At 44.5% G+C, this 14,238-nt stretch overlaps 1 long non-coding RNA gene across 1 annotated transcript; it reads right to left on the bottom strand.

Moving 5' to 3' along the window:
• Window positions 1-1,660: 1,660 nt before the first annotated feature.
• Window positions 1,661-5,819, bottom strand: LOC118964827. The gene is made up of 2 exons (XR_005052000.1): window positions 3,260-5,819; window positions 1,661-1,861 (listed from the first exon to the last, which is right to left on the bottom strand). It is a non-coding gene; the product is annotated as an uncharacterized LOC118964827 (long non-coding RNA).
• Between the last annotated feature and the right edge of the window lie 8,419 nt (window positions 5,820-14,238).

Genomic DNA, 14,238 nt, shown 5'->3' on the forward strand with positions numbered 1-14,238 from the left:
GCAATGAAGAGCTAATCTACCAGCCCTGTTTAGAGCAAATGAAGAGCTAATCTACCAGCCCTGTTTAGAGCAGAAGAGCTAATCTACCAGCCCTGTTTAGAGCAATGAAGAGCTAATCTACCAGCCCTGTTTAGAGCAATGAAAAGCTAATCTACCAGCCCTGTTTAGAGCAATGAAGAGCTAATCTACCAGCCCGGTTTAGAGCAATGAAGAGCTTAATCTACCAGCCCTGTTTAGAGCAATGAAGAGCTAATCTACCAGCCCTGTTTAGAGCAATGAAGAGCTAATCTACCAGCCCTGGTTAGAGCAATGGAGAGTGAATCTACCAGCCCTGGTTAGAGCAATGAAGAGCTAATCTACCAGCCCTGTTTAGAGCAATGAAGAGCTAATCTGACAGCCCTGTTTAGAGCAATTACGAGCTAATCTACCAGCCCTGGTTAGAGCAATGAAGAGTGAATCTACCAGCCCTGGTTAGAGCAATGAAGAGCTAATCTACCAGCCCTGTTTAGAGCTAATCTACCAGCCCTGGTTAGAGCAATGAAGAGCTAATCTACCAGCCCTGTTTAGAGCTAATCTACCAGCCCTGGTTAGAGCAATGAAGAGCTAATCTACCAGCCCTGTTTAGAGCTAATCTACCAGCCCTGGTTAGAGCAATGAGAGCTAATCTACAGCCCTGGTTAGAGCAATTACGAGCTAATCTACCAGCCCTGGTTAGAGCAATGAAGAGTGAATCTACCAGCCCTGGTTAGAGCAATGAAGAGCTAATCTACCAGCCCTGTTTAGAGCTAATCTACCAGCCCTGGTTAGAGCAATGAAGAGCTAATCTACCAGCCCTGGTTAGAGCAATGAAGAGCTAATCTACCAGCCCTGGTTAGAGCAATGAAGAGCTAATCTACCAGCCCTGTTTAGAGCAATGAAGAGCTAATCTACCAGCCCTGGTTAGAACAATGAAGAGCTAATCTACCAGCCCTGGTTAGAGCAATGAAGAGCTAATCTACCAGCCCTGGTTAGAGCAATGAAGAGCTGATCTACCAGCCCTGTTTAGAGCAATGAAGAGCTAATCTACCAGCCCTGTTTTGAGCCATTTTGAACTTTTTTTTTACATCTTTCTTTGCTGCAGATGACCATAGAACCAGACAGTACTCTAAGTGTGATGGGACCAGGGATTGACCATATAACTGGACAGTACTCTAAGTGTGATAGGACCAGGGATTGACCATATAACTGGACAGTACTCTAAGTGTGATAGGACCAGGGATTGACCATATAACTGGACAGTACTCTAAGTGTGATAGGACCAGGGATTGACCATATAACTGGACAGTACTCTAAGTGTGATAGGACCAGGGATTGACCATATAACTGGACAGTACTCTAAGTGTGATAGGACCAGGGATTGACCATATAACCGGACACTGCTCAGTACATTTGTTAGCTCATTACATTCTGATGCTGCACTATACATTGCAGAATCATCAGCATACATGACCACTCTTGCTTTGTTCATTACTGAAGGTAAATCATTAGTAAAGATTGAGTAGAGAAGTGGTCCTCAGTGGTACTGTGGCTTGGTCGAGTTCCAGCTCTCAACAGACAGCAGGAATGCTATATAACATATATATAACAGTGTAAAACATAAATACATTCTTTACCCCATCTTAAATCTCTTGCTTGTTTATTTAGGTACTGTTCCTTCATCCTCTCCCTCTCCTCTTTAAGTTTCTGATGAGTCCGTTTATTAAGCAGGGACTGCTCTCTCCACTGCAATCCTCCATCTTATTCCTTCTCTCCTCAGTCTTCAGGAGCTCCTTCCTCTCTCTCTCTGCCTGGGTCATGGTTAGCCTTATGGGTCCAGGGATGACTGGGAGAGGAGAAAAAGTAGAGTTCACATTCAACTTAGTGGATCTGGTGTCAACTTAAATGTAATGGACACAGGGAATTAGGAATAGAGAACCCAGTTGGATCTCAATGATTCTTTACTCCCCCCCCCCCTTCTTTTACAGTTGAGCAAGGCATGGAATTTGTCAATAAAGTGCAATAAGCCCCTTCCAGAATTGATCTGACCCAAAGTTTAACATGAGTCCCAAATGGCACCTATTCTTTGTATAGTGTCAGGGCCGGCCCTAGGCATATGCGATAGCTTAGGGCTTCATGGCAACTTGGGGCCCCCTGACCCCCCCCCAAAAAAACTTTTGGGGTGGAATTACAGACTAGGCACACAAGGCACGCAGGGCACGTGCCCAGGGGCCTTGACCTGCAATGGGCTTCCATTGATCTTGTTAGTCACTCTCATTCAGATAGCATCTTAGCGTCATGGCAAAATGTGTAAAATGACACGCTACCCAAACCGGACACAATGCGTGCGCGAGCATTGCAAAATAAATGTACACATACATGTTATTCAGTCATTGCATCCACACTGTTCGCATGTGCGTTTCCAAGCACGAAAATAGAAGTTGCTTCTATTTGTGACGGCGAACGCGATGCAAGTCCTGCCTCTCCCATCTCCTCATTGGTTATACCCACGTGGGTGATTGAAAGATGAACTGAAGTCGGTCGGTTGTGGTAATACACCTTATTATGAAAGTTAGACGCCAATCGCCATATAAAGTCCAAAGAAGAAACGATTCAGTTGACCATTACATAGGGATTCATTTTCAGAGAAGAGGACCATTTCAGGTAAAATAACAACTCTACGTTTATATCCCTGGACAAATTAGCTAGCAACTGCAAGTTAGCTAGCTAATTTGCCAAAAATGTTTAATAGTTTTCGACCTGCGTGTCGTGATTGCGTTTGGTGTGGGTGGACAAAATCAATATGCGCACGATGGCGCATGCGGACGCGTTTCGGTGTTAGATTCAAACTGCCAACATTTTCTCTCCACCCCATGGCAAAATGTGTAGAATTGAAGGAAATTAGGTTAAAAACTGCTAATTCTTCTCTCCACCCCATGGGAAAATGTGTAGAATTGAAGTAAATTAGTTTGGGAGGAAATGTAGTCAAAAACCTGAACAAAATGTTTCTTAGGGCCTCAAAAGGCTATGATGCACTACTTTAGACCAGGGTCATTGAGATCCAGTTTTCCATTCTAAATTCCCTGTGTACATTACATTTAAGTTGATACCAGATCAGCTTGACCATTTTGGACAGTAGTTTTATATTGAAACAATGATGCAACATGATGACTGGTGTGGAACGTATGTGTGTAGAGGAGACTACAGAGGATGATGTCATAAGCAGAGGGAAAACAGGTCTTACCTATGTGGACGATCTTATAGCCCTCCTCAGCTTCTCTCTGACAGGTTCTCTATCTTTCTGAGGTTCCTCTTCTCCCACTTCTTATTTACCCAGCCCACGGCTCTCCTTCAGATACTTTTATCAGGTGGGAGGATGTCCTCCTTGTCATCGTCCTTCTCCTCCTCCTCTTCAGTGTTCTCTAACTCACCCCTCTTCTCAAGGATCTCCCTTCTTTCCTCTTCTGCCATCTCCTCTCTTTTCGTTGCCTCTATTATCTTCTCTCTCTCTCTGATTGAAGCTAAATGAAATTCCCAATGCAAATATGAGACATTTTACGGAATCAATTATGTCCACAATGTGTACAAATACAAACACACAACCTTCTTGCCCATTCAGTTAGGGGTTTGAGAAATTCCTGTTACAATTTGTGTGATGTTACAACAATGTTGCCTCTGATGTTTATGCTTGTAGAAATTACTCCTACAGATGATGCTTCACTAATGCAACTATTTACAACCTGCACAGATACAGTTATCAACAACAACAACAACAACAGTAATGACGTTAATAAGGAAGTGGATATTCAACCGGCAGAAGAAAGGCATAGGGGTTGAGATAAATGAAGGTTAGGTTCAGGACCTAGAGTTGGGTTAAGGTAAAGGTTAGGTATAGTTTCAGTGAGGTTAAGGTAAGGGTTAAGGAAAGGAATAAAAGTTAACATTGGGTTAGCGTACCGCTGTCTGCCACTATTCATTTTCAGCTGGGTAAATATACACTGCCTTTTAATAATAACAATGACATGTCTTATGTGGGCCAGTTGTAGGTCCACCATCAGTAGATCCAGCAGTTGTTTGAGTCTGTGGATCTCCTGCAGTTTTCTCTGGTGCTCCATTGCTTCTGTGGCTCGCTCTGCTTCTCTCTGGCACTCTGACTCCCTCTCTGGCACTCTGACTCCCTCTGTGGCACTCTGACTCCCTCTGTGGCACTCTGACTCCCTCTGTGGCACTCTGACTCCCTCTGTGGCACTCTGCCTCCCTCTGTGGCACTCTGCCTCCCTCTGTGGCACTCTGCCTCCCTCTGGCTCTCTGACTCAGCCTTCCACTCTTTCATTATACCCCTTTCGAGCATGAAGAAAGGTAAAACACATATCCTGTCTCACATCCCCAATACATTGCTAGGTGCTTTCAGTGTTGACAGTACCAAAATACAACAACTCATGTACAAAAACACTGCAACACAAACAAGTTACAACGTGAAATCGCCTCTATCCCATTCAGACCGGACAAAACTACATCTCCCATAATGCAAAGCCAGCACCAGTGGGCAGCTAACCGTCTGCATCACAGAAAGGCATGCTAGCTAGCAACAGCAGCACTTTTAGCACTCTGTAAACTATCTTAATAACAATAAAACTCTGAAAGTTACATGTTTCAATAGTCTCACACTCCCTTATAACAATATCTACAGCATTAACATCGGGATGTTTTATTTATTTCACGTTATGGACTTCTACAAAGGAGTAATCTGCAACACATACCTTTCTCTCAGTGTTTTACTCAGACTGAGGAGAACGGGAGCTACGGGTTGTACCAGGGTGTTAGTATGTGACGCAAGCACTCAGATGAAATAAAATACATTTAAGATGATGTTAACATCATTCAGCTACTGTAGTTCCCTACCTAACATCAACAGGCAGCACCAGTAGCGCAACAATTAAAAATAGACACCAAAAGTAAATTTCCTGGCGATCATAACGATCTGACTCCCCCCCTTCTGTCTGAACTTGGAATATTCCTGTTCGCGGGCTTGGGCCACTGACCCCCAACCTGGCTGTTCTGTTCTGCCTTGTGTACTATTCTAATCATTAGAAGTTTGATGGAATAACCTTTTCAACTCTACTACATTTATATGTAGATTATATTTTGGTTTTATATTTCATATTTGATTGATGATTAGGCCTATGACTTTTGATTCCACTTTGGCTACCTTGCACCATATTGTCCTCTCTTGCTATATCTTAAACTTTATGCCTGATCTTCTATGATCTTCTCTCTAAACAATAGTCATGATAGTTTGAATGAGTTGAGTTAACTACACTGTTGTTAGTGTAACAGATGTTAATCGTTCTCTCCTTGCGTTGTGTTTTGTCCTAATAAATCACCCCAGCCAGTGGTCCCAGTTGAGCATTATTATCTGTTGTTCAATAGGAAACAGCAGGTTAGTTGTGAAGGGCCTAATGATGTTGATGGCTGTCAATGGTAAAATCTGTAGCATGAAAACAACTGTGTTAGCAGTGGGCTTATGTGACCATTACATCGGTGCATGCTAGCTAACCCACTTATATACAGCAATCATATACCAAAGCACATCCCAGAAAGGTATTCTAATGAATTCTGTATGAAAAACCCTCTGTGTCTGCATAGTCTCCATGAGTCTTACTGGGTGTTTCCTAACCCGACCAGCCCCTGACCTGACAGACCTAACAGAGTTATCATTACGTTTAACCTGTTCACCTACAACCCCCACTGGTGGGTCACTGTCCACAGTCGGTGGATAGTCAAGGTCAAGGGTTCTGTGACTGTTGCTGGAGCTTGTGCTACCAGAGGCATCTTCAGAATGCCTTTCTTCTTCAGAGGGTTCGGACATTTCTTCTCCAAAGGTTAGCTTTGACATGCTTGTGCCACCAGTGGCCCCCTGTGGTGAGTTCTGATGGATGTTCTGTGGATGTCACTATTCTTCTCCGTAACAATATAGAGGTTGTTCTCCCAACGATCCGCCAGATTCCTCTTTCCACGTTCACCTTTATTCGCCAGCCGCGCCCGATCACCAACCTCCACTGGAGCTCCTCTGATCTCCCTGTTGTAGAGGCCTGCATGCCTCTTCAGCTGTTTGGTTGTCGACACCTGTACCGTCTCCATGGCCTCCCTCAGGTCTCTCGTCAGGGACTTGATGTACTCGTCATAGTCTACAACCTCTGAGTCTTGCAGCACAGTACCAAACATCATGTCCACAGGCAGACGTGGGGTTCTCCCAAACATCAACTGGAAAGGGGCGTGGCCCATGGTTTCATGGACTGTACAGTTGTAGGCGAAGGTCAACGACTTCAGCTTCTGGGGCCACCTGTGCTTCGCTCTCGTAGGTAAAGCCCTGATCATGTTCCCCAGCGTTCTACTGAACCTTTCGACTCCCCCATTTCCCATCGGCTGGTAGGGAGGTGTGTGGACTTCTGGACTCCTGCAGCACTCAACAACTCAGCAATCAATTTACTTTCAAAGTTTTCCCCTTGGTCAGAGTGGATATGACGAGGTAAACCATACACACAGAAGATGTTGTTCCACAGCTGAAGGGCCACCGCTTTAGCTGATTGGTTCGGACACAAGAAGGCATGGGCCATCTTAGTAATATGATCAGTGACGACCAGAACATCCAAGGACTTGTTGTTGGAGTCTTCCGCAGATCAGAAGTCCACACACACCAACTCGAGGGGATCAGTCGTGATGATGTTCTCCAGTGGAGCTCTGGCCTCTGGCTCGGGGGCCTTACTGAACACACACCACTTGCAGGTCTTGACATACTCTCTCACATCCGACTCCAGACCATGCCAGAAGAACCTCTGTCTCGTCAAGTACAACGTCCGCTGTTGCCCCTGATGACCGGCTTCATTGTGGACACCCTTCAAAACTGTCGCCCTCATTGAGGTGGGTACTACATACTGGTACGTCTTCTTCTTTGACAGAAAACGTTTGGTAACGTGATATAGTACACCCATTTTCAGAGTGAGCTTCTCCCAGGTCTTCAGAATCCGCAGAGCCTCAAGTGGTTCATGGCCACATTCCCTCCTAGAAGGTCTACGGCCAGTGTCCACGTAGAAGACAACTCTGGCGTGAGCGTCATCCTGGCGCTGCTTTGATATCAGGTCATCACGGGATAGCACTCTCACATCTGACATCTCAGATGGCACCAGTGACTGAGGGAGCTGAGGCAGTAGCAGAGCACAGTTCTGTAGACCAGCCTCCTCTTGCGACCTCAGGACTGCTGACACCGCTTCCTTTGACAGAGAACCGGGAGAAGGATAGGAGGTAGTTTGGCAGTCCATGACAATTTCACAGACATCTGCCTCAATTGACGGTGAGCAGCTTTCGAGGTCGAATGGGTGGTTCGACCAGCGGAACACATCTTGCACCTTCTCAGCAAGTACTCCTGCACCTTCTTCCAGCAAGGCCTTGTATGGAACCCTTGTGATGCGGTGGAGAGCGCTCGGCTGCACAAATGGCTGTCTACTGAGTGCATCAGCAATTACATTTTTGGGACCGGGGATGTACTTGATGTCAAACTCGAATGGAGCGAGTTTAGCAACCCATCTCTGTTCACAGGCATCCAATTTGGGCTAGGACAGGATGTACGTTAATGGGTTGTTGTCTGTCCATACAGTAAAAGGCTTGCCCCTTAGCCAATGACTAAACTTTTCACAGATGGCTCAGCGTAAAGCAAAAAACTCTAACCTATGGGTAGGATACTTTGACTGTGCATAAGTAAATGATTTGCTAGCAAATGCTACGGGTCTGGCTGCAGACCCATCCTCTGGCACCTGGGAGAGGACAGCACCTAATCCATTACTAGATGCGTCTACAGACAGCAAGAAAGTTCTACTAAAATCAGGGTGGGCTAGCGTGACCTGATTGAGGAGAGCTTGTTTCAACTGACTAAAGGCCTGTTTGCACTCACCAGTCCAGTCTGCTGCTGTGAGTTTCCTATGTATTCCTCTTTTCCTCTTGCTTTTCCCATGGCGTGGTGCCTTCGTCCCAGTTGTCAGCCCATGCAGCGGCTTAGCGATGGTGGAGCACCCCTCAATGAAATGCTGGTAATAGCCTATCATTCCAAGAAAGGACATAATCTTGCCCTGGGAGGGCAAGTCCGTTTTATCCTCCATGAGAGCCTTCTCTGTCATCCCTGCAACAGCCTTCACTTTTTCTGGGTCTGTGGCCACACCTCCTTCACTGATGACATGCCCCAAGAACCGCACTGACCTCTTCATGAAATGGCATTTCATTGGAGACAATTTCAGATGATGGGCCTTGAGACGCTCATAAACTGACTCCAAGTGTTGCAATCCAAGTTTTTCAGTCGGGGCAAAAATCAGCACATCGTCCAGGTAGTATAGAAGGCTAGAATAATTTTGATCCCAGAAAATGCTCAACATCATCCTCATGAATGTAGCTGGGCTGTTGCATAGTCCTTGTGGAAGATATCCATATCCTTCTCCTGATCCTCCTCAACTGAGGCCACAGACCCCTGAATCCCTTCTACCACATCCCTCTCAACACCCCCCACTTGCACCCCATCACTCGTACCAGGCATCTTCTTCACTACCTGGGAGACTAGCCCCACCTGAACCCCATCACTCGTACCAGGCATCTCCTACACTACCTGGGAGATTAGCTCCACATGAACCCCCTCCTGAACCCCATCACTCGTACCAGGCATCTCCTCCACTACCTGGGAGACTAGCCCCACCTGAACCCCATCACCTGTACCAGGCTTCTCCTCCACTACCTGGGAGACTAGCCCCACCTGAACCCCATCACTCGTACCAGGCATCTCCTACACTACCTGGGAGATTAGCTCCACATGAACCCCCTCCTGTACCCCAGCACTCGTACTGGGCACCTCCTCACCAGTCTGAGGAAATGGCTGTTCAGATCCATCCTTACCTTCTACAACAATATTTTTCTGCTGCATAACATTCTCCTCTGGTACAAGTTGCAACTCCGTGCCCTCAACACGGACAACTTGTTCCTCAGCAACAGGTGCTTGTGGCTGTTCTACCGCTGTCGGCCCATCTCTCCCTACATCAGTGGGCCCAGTCCTTACGAGGACCACCTGCGCCCCTCCCTCTGCCTTCTCCCTTTTCGGGCAAGCATGTCGCTTATGGCCAACATCACCACACTCAAAACACAGTTGACTACCCGTACTAGCATAAGCCATATACAGTCTATTGTCATACTTGACTTAAACGATAACTCCAAAGTCTGCTCCGGTGAGTCCAAAAACATAAACACCTGTCGCCGAAACGACCTAACCTGTTTCAACTCCGGGTGTTTGAAACAACCTAACCTGTTTCAACTCCGGGTGTTTGAAACGACCTAACCTGTTTCAACTCCGGGTGTTTGAAACGACCTAACCTGTTTCAACGCCGGGTGATGAAACGACCTAACCTGTTTCAACGCCGGGTGTTTGAAACGACCTAACCTGTTTCAACGCCGGGTGATGAAACGACCTAACCTGTTTCAACGCCGGGTGTTTGAAACGACCTAACCTGTTTCAACGCCGGGTGTTTGAAACGACCTAACCTGTTTTAACTCCGGGTGTTTGAAACGACCTAACCTGTTTCAACGCCGGGTGTTTGAAACGACCTAACCTGTTTCAACGCCGGGTGATGAAACGACCTAACCTGTTTCAACGCCAGGTGTTTGAAACGACCTAACCTGTTTCAACGCCGGGTGATGAAACGACCTAACCTGTTTCAACGCCGGGTGTTTGAAACGACCTAACCTGTTTCAACGCCGGGTGTTTGAAACGACCTAACCTGTTTCAACTCCGGGTGTTTGAAACGACCTAACCTGTTTCAACGCCGGGTGATGAAACGACCTAACCTGTTTCAACACCGGGTGTTTGAAACGACCTAACCTGTTTCAACGCCGGGTGATGAAACGACCTAACCTGTTTCAACGCCGGGTGTTTGAAACGACCTAACCTGTTTCAACGCCGGGTGTTTGAAACGACCTAACCTGTTTTAACTCCGGGTGTTTGAAACGACCTAACCTGTTTCAACGCCGGGTGTTTGAAACGACCTAACCTGTTTCAACGCCGGGTGATGAAACGACCTAACCTGTTTCAACGCCAGGTGTTTGAAACGACCTAACCTGTTTCAACGCCGGGTGTTTGAAACGACCTAACCTGTTTCAACGCCGGGTGTTTGAAACGACCTAACCTGTTTCAACGCCGGGTGATGAAACGACCTAACCTGTTTCAACGCCGGGTGATGAAATGACCTAACCTGTTTCAACGCCGGGTGATGAAACGACCTAACCTGTTTCAACGCCGGGTGATGAAACGACCTAACCTGTTTCAACTCCGGGTGTTTGAAACGACCTAACCTGTTTCAATGCCGGGTGATTGAAACCCAACTGGACAATCTTAATTGAACTTGAGAACTTCCCAAACCGCAATAACTCGCGCTCCAACAGCTCATTGGGTATAAACGGCGGTACATTCGAAATCGTTACCCTTGTTGACGGAGAGAAAAGCGGCGTAACTTGAATAAACATTCCTTTAAGAAGTACGCCATGCTCAACCATACGATCTACAAGACTCTCTTCTTTAAGAAGTACACCATGCTCAACCATACGATCTACAAGACTCTCTTCTTTAAGAAGTACACCATGCTCAACCATACGATCTACAAGACACTCTTCTTTAACCTGTTAGATCTCTAGGGGCGCTATTTCATTTTTGGATAAAAAACGTTCCCGTTTTAAGCGCGATATTTTGTCACGAAAAGATGCTCGACTATGCATATTCTTTCAGTTTCAGAATCTGCAAAGATTTTGTCTGTAAGTGCCCCAGAACTCATTCTACAGGCGAAACCAAGATGATGCATCAACCAGGAATTAGCAGAATTTCTGAAGCTCTGTTTTCCATTGTCTCCTTATATGGCTGTGATTGCGCAAGGAATGAGCCTACACTTTCTGTCGTTCGCCCAAGGTCTTAGCAGCATTGTGACGTATTTGTAGGCATATCATTGGAAGATTGACCATAAGAGACTACATTTTCCAAGTGTCCGCCTGGTGTCCTGCGTGGAATTCGGTGCGCAATTGCCAGCTGCTCGTACCTTTCCATTTGATATAGGGGAGAAACCATGTGTCCAAGAACGATGTATCAATGAAGAGATATGTGAAAAACACCTTGATGATTGATTCTAAACAACGTTTGCCATGTTTTCAGTCGATATTATGGAGTTAATTTGGAAAAAAGTTCGCGTTTTGAGGACTGAATTTTCTGATTTTTTTTGGTAGCCAAATGTGATGTATAAAACGGAGCTATTTCTAATACACAAAGAATCTTTTTGGAAAAACTGAGCATCTGCTATCTAACTGAGAGTATCCTCATTGAAAACATCAGAAGTTCTTCAAAGGTAAATGATTTTATTTGAAGGCTTTTATGTTTTTGTTGAAATGTTGCGTGCTGGATGCTAACGCTAATGCTAACGCTAAATGCTAACGCTAAATGCTAACGCTAAATGCTAACGCTAGCTAGCTACTTTTACACAAATGATTGTTTTCCTATGGTTGAGAAGCATATTTTGAAAATCTGAGATGACAGTGTTGTTTACAAAAGGCTAAGCTTGAGAGATGGCATATTTATTTCATTTCATTTGCGATTTTCATGAATAGTTAACGTTGTGTTATGCTAATGAGCTTGCTGATAGATTTACACAATCCTGGATACAGGGGTTTTTTCATAGCTAAACGTGACGCAGAAAACGGAGCGATTTGTCCTAAACAAATAATCTTTCAGGAAAAACTGAACATTTGCTATCTGAGAGTCTCCTCATTGAAAACATCTGAAGTTCTTCAAAGGTAAATGATTTTATTTGAATGCTTTTCTGTTTTTTTGTGTAAATGTTGCCAGCTGAATGCTAATGCTAAATGCTACGTTAGGCATCAATACTGTTACACAAATGCTTGTTTTGCAATGGTTGAGAAGCATATTTTGAAAATCTGAGATGACAGTGTTGTTAACAAAAGGCTAAGCTTGAGAGCTAGCATATTTATTTCATTTCATTTGCGATTTTCATGAATAGTTAACGTTGCGTTATGGTAATGAGCTTGAGTCTGTATTCACGATCCCGGATCCGGGATGGGGAGACCAGAAAGGTTAAGAAGTACGCCATGCTCAACCATACGATCTACAAGACTCTCTTCTTTAAGAAGTACACCATGCTCAACCATACGATCTACAAACACTCTTCTTTAAGAAGTATGCCATGCTCAACCATACGATCTACAAGACACTCTTCTTTAAGAAGTACGCCATGCTCAACCATACGATCTACAAGACACTCTTCTTTAAGAAGTACGCCATGCTCAACCATACGATCTACAAGACTCTCTTCTTTAAGAAGTACGCCATGCTCAACCATACGATCTACAAACACTCTTCTTTAAGAAGTATGCCATGCTCAACCATACGATCTACAAGACACTCTTCTTTAAGAAGTACGCCATGCTCAACCATACGATCTACAAGACTCTCTTCTTTAAGAAGTACGCCATGCTCAACCATACGATCAACAAGACGCTCTTCTTTAAGAAGTACACCATGCTCAACCATACGATCTACAAGACTCTCTTCTTTAAGCAAAACCACCACCCGTTTATTCATCCGTGACGCATAAGCAACATTCTCATATCCCACCTTCTCTCCTACGGCGACCAGAATCTCCTCCACAGTGACAGTAGCTTCAGTAACACACCTGAAGCCGTGCTGAAGTGACAGGGACGGCATCCCCATGTGGGTCGCCACCCCCGCCAAAGCCAATTTCAACACGAAAAACAATGTACTTAATTCTACCACAACAACTAAATAAAAATACTGATAACCTCAATGATGCATAGGAAGAGAAAAAAGACACCACCAAGAAAAATAAATGTAAAAGAAAAAGCAGGATATGTAACTCTACACAACACTCACTCATACAATTCCCAGCATGCACCAAACACTCTCAGCATGCAGAGAGAGATTGTCCAGACAGAATGTTTTAACACTCTTGATTTGACCACCAGAGAAGAGAAAGAAAACTGTTATGAGCTGAACAATATGCCAGTGGAAAGGAGGACCGTACCAGGTGACCCAATTGTGGTTTGTGACTATTATGATTTCCCATATCAGCCAATTCAGTTGCAGTAATTCGGTTACAGATTTCTTGGTAATTCCACTAGCATTTTGGTAACGGAATTACGAATTTTAATCACTTAATAATTCACCCAAAAAATATACATCAGAAAAATCACTAGAACTAATTGTTAGCCCCACCATTACTTCTGTGAACTTTCATTATCCCCCTCCTCACAATGACAAATGTGAAAATATCTTGAAGTTATGTGGGTTTTTGGTAACGGAATTACAAGGCACAAGGTAATATTTCTGAAACTTAAAGAAGGTTAATGATTTCTCCAAAACCAAATGTAAGTGTTGATATTAGTAGTCAGGGGTCTTTATGTCAACATGATTCTGTTTTTATGTAGTTCTGATATTGGATATTGGACCTTTTTAGACTTTTTCTGGTGATGTTTTCTAAGATCCCTTTTCCATCTGTTGACCCAGAAATCAAAGCCTTCACTGGTTGAAAAATGTATCTAGAATTACATTTACCAAAAATATACACTCTTAGATTTCATTTGACACCCAATTACACATGCTCCTATGAACGATGCGTTGGTGCTCAAATCAAATCAAATTTTACTCTTCACAACACATGGTTAGCAAATGTTATTGCGACTGTAGCGAAATGCTTGTGCTTCTAGTTCTGAAAGTACAGCAATATCTAACAAGTAATATCTAACAATTTCACAACCAATACCTAATAGACATTCATTTTACATGGAAATGCCTTACTGTAACTCTAGAGATACTATCCAGCCCCAACTAGTAATAAAGTGGTCAGGGTGGTTGCTACTGGCCTCTCCAGCTTCAGCCTGAATCCCACCCATGATGAGAGGAGGTTTACTGGACACACAGGGAGAAACTACAGTCTGAATCACACCCATGATGAGAGGAGGTTTACTGGACACACAGGGAGAAACTACAGTCTGAATCACACCCATGATGAGAGGAGGTTTACTGGACACACAGGGAGAAACTACAGTCTGAATCACACCCATGATGAGAGGAGGTTTACTGGACATACAGGGAGAAACTACAGTCTGATGACTGATGAG

Source organism: Oncorhynchus mykiss, chromosome 6 (assembly GCF_013265735.2).
Source record: "Oncorhynchus mykiss isolate Arlee chromosome 6, USDA_OmykA_1.1, whole genome shotgun sequence".
NCBI classification, from domain to species: domain Eukaryota; kingdom Metazoa; phylum Chordata; class Actinopteri; order Salmoniformes; family Salmonidae; genus Oncorhynchus; species Oncorhynchus mykiss.